The 3,484-nt window shown below is 41.7% G+C and overlaps 1 protein-coding gene across 1 annotated transcript in view; it reads right to left on the reverse strand.

Moving 5' to 3' along the window:
* Positions 1–3,484, reverse strand: part of SPRY3 (sprouty homolog 3 (Drosophila)) — a gene marked incomplete at its 3' end in the record, with an annotated part of 6,425 nt that overhangs the window by 2,433 nt on the left and 508 nt on the right. The window lies entirely within an intron of this gene.

Genomic DNA, 3,484 nt, shown 5'->3' on the forward strand with positions numbered 1-3,484 from the left:
ACTTGTTTCAGTGTTACTCAATACAGCATAAGAAAATGAAGATAAACACTATGGAGATTCTAAGACTCAAATATGCAACCTTTGTCAAATCACTTACTTCTTTGGGGCCTCAGTTCCACTATCTATATAATTATAGGGGTGGCCTAGGTGATTTTGAAGGACTCTGCCCCACTACGGTCTGTAATTATATAACTATACAATTGGACAAAAGAATTCTCTTCATACCTTCTGCATCTTCAGCCCTTGAGGGTAAACTGGGCAACATGCCCTTGTTTACCAGGGCATTCAAAAGCAAAATGGGTTGGACTCACAGCCCCCCTGAAGTCTTACACCCCTACCTTTGCTGTACTTTTGTTAAGACTCACAGTCCCAGCATTAGAAAGGAACAGGTAGTTTTCATTTGAACACCCAAATAAACAAAGACACATTGTTCAGCCAGCTTGCAGAGTGTGTGGATCTAAGAGTCTTGGATTGGGAAGAGTCTTTTGACAACTGTATAAAAAATAAATGTATTCCCCATTGATGAGATAAATAATGTGTGGGGCCTTTCAAGCCCTTTACACTGTATAAAGAATAATGCACACACTGGATGCATTTTAGAGTCACTGATTTCCCAAAGGAAACTAGATTTGAACATACTGGAAATTCCAAGGATCAATAACTCAAAGGAAAGCATTCAAGGTCTCAACATTACAGGAGATAATCATATGGGATTCCAAAGATGTTACTAGATATCTCAGAGATTTGCCCAGAAGGTTGGAAGCTAAGCTTGGAGGAATTTAGGTCATAATAGAAATGACTCAGAACCATGAGGGGATTCTATCTTGGCAGCAAAAGGGTATACGGTGTTTAGGTTAAGAGAGTGTATTTGGATATTGATTAGACTGCTACAAGACTGGAGAGTTCAGATACTTGGTTGGGTGATTAAAGGAAGCTTTGGGCATCAGTCTGGGATGATGAACTACTACTGTCTTGCTTCCAGATAAGGGGATTGACAAGATGAACTCGGAAGGTTTCTTCCTGCTCTATAAAATCTTTCTGAGAATGAAGAGTGGAAGATCTGCAATATGGTGGGCAGTAGGACCTGGGTAAAATCAGGGTATTGAGGAGGATAAACCAGTATTGCATGACAATAAATTGTTTGCCATTCCGGATGTGCTGAATCCGATCTGGCTAACAGGATGAACTGAAATAGATACTGGAGGGGAAGGTAAGTGGGGGCGGGGTGGAGTGGAGAAACAAATAGACAGGGGGACTGCTGCAGCCCACAGATTAGATGAAAAACTACTACTACTGCCTGCATGTTTAGGATTCAGAAACCCACTCATTAAAGGGCCATTCATTGTGAGCAGCAACAGTGAAGCAATGGACTGTGTTGCAGGTCAATTCCATATTCTATGAAGTGAGAGAGAGAATATACATATCACATATTATGAACTAGGAGCCAAGGTGATTACAAGTCTTGGCTGCACATGGATGGGATCTAGTGATTTCTGTCACGTAGTGCCTCTGCAGTAATGAATGATGCATTGTAAACCCACTCCCATCTCGGTCCCTCTGGCCAGGTGCTCATAGCTTTCTCAACAGTGTTTCTGTAGCCCTGAAATTTGCTATGTTCAACCTAAACAGAAATGTCTTTTCTTATGCGAACGTGGGTACTCGAAAGCTAAATTCATTCAAGAAATGCTGTTTGTTAATGAAAGAAAAATGTCTTTTCTCCCTGGAACTGAAAAGCTGCCATGTTGAGACTAAAGTTGCAAACTTTCCTAGCTAAAGCTCTTCTATGCTAACCCCTTTAAGAGGCTTTTGATTTGGGTGATAAATCCTTTCTGATATGGTATGACTCAAGCTCGATTTCAAGGAAGAAGGGAGAAGAGAAGGCTGGCTCCTGTTTTCTCCTGTTCCTATGGGTTCAATGCTGTTTTGTACCTTACTGTGTAACGGCTCTGGGGTGTGTTGCTTTTTTTTTTTCTGTGCTCTGCTGTTATATACACTCGTTCTCAGAATAACCGAAAGCAAACATAGGGGGGATTTCTGCTATGGCTTTCTGTGTTTTCTTAGTTCTACTGTTCCAAAGTCTGCTCTCTCAAAATCCCTCTCTGTGCAAAAGCATTTGCATCTCTATCAAAGCACTCCCCCCTGACAAATACCAAGTTGTATATAGTTTACATTACTAACCTCTCAGCCACTGAGTGGGCCTCCCTCCTACCACATACATCTTGTTGGAGCTGCCAGGTTCTCACCACATTTAACTCTTAACTTGTCACTTTGCTACCCTAGTCCTATTCATTACCTTCAGTTTCATTAAGACACACAGCAGTTTATTTCCAACCAGAGAGTCTTGCAGTTGTAAGAGCTTGCCTTTTTAAAGATAGGGGTGTTTTAGTATAGTGATATTACAAGGAAAACTTGTAATATCAAGTGAATTCACAGACTTCTAATCCTGAAGAAAATGCTAGTTCTTCATTTAAGAAGTAGGAATCTTTCTTTAAGCCCCAAATTCTTTTATAAGAGACAGGAAACTGAGTTCTGGGTGACTGTGGGCAAGTGACTTCTGTTCCAGGCCTGTTTCTTCATCTGCAAAATGAGGAGGGGTATTAAAGGAAGGTTTGAAAAGTCCTTTCTTGTCCTTATGCTCTAAATTTTTATGCTGGGTTTGCTGGTTGTATTCCTCTGCCTCAGAAGTCTTTCATGAAGAATTGGTGCCCTTTCCCTCAGGTTCTTTACTTCCCCACTAACTCAACTTCTCAACTCTGACTCCAAGTCACCCAGATCACTCACTAACTAGATTGTTTCTCAGCTAGAGAGACCTAAAACAGAACACAAACAAAAGGCCAAAATGGATAGAATGGTACACCAAAGTCTTAGAAATTTTTATTTAGACGTTTAGGGAACAGGATTAATACTTCTCTGGGGATAAAAAGCTAGCCTGTGCCTTACCTGTATGTATGTATGCAGCTGACTTGTTGGGAACATGATTTAATACCTGGTATAGCCAAATTATATTACAGTGACGCTTTAATGCACCCAGAAAAGCAACAATAGTTTGCATTTCAAAATAGATTTTCCATTTAAGAGTTCAAGGTCTGTTTTCCATTCATCAAACATGGGTTTGCAGCATACTGAGGCTAGTGGCAATGATCATTAGACAAATGGAAAGGAGTGTGCACCACGGCCCTAGGTCCTATCAAAGGTCTACTGGCTAACCAGATATGCTGACAGATTCTCACTGTGGACAAAATTTCCATATGCCACACAGAGACATGTGCACACACACCCCGGCCTGGATCCAAAGGTTTCTAAATCCTTGCTCTGACTCAATGTAAGTAGGGGGTTATGCCGTGTCAGCTTGCACCATTTCTACCCAGAGCAAGGTGATGTGATGAAATCTGAGCGATGCACAGCCCAGACTTGTGAGCCAATCGGAGACTAGCCCTGCACTGACAGGATGCCCGCTGGGCAGCCAGACTGGCCTCAGCACGGG

The sequence above is a fragment of the Bison bison genome, unplaced genomic scaffold (assembly GCF_000754665.1).
Source record: "Bison bison bison isolate TAMUID 2011002044 unplaced genomic scaffold, Bison_UMD1.0 scf7180017851908, whole genome shotgun sequence".
Taxonomy (NCBI): domain Eukaryota; kingdom Metazoa; phylum Chordata; class Mammalia; order Artiodactyla; family Bovidae; genus Bison; species Bison bison.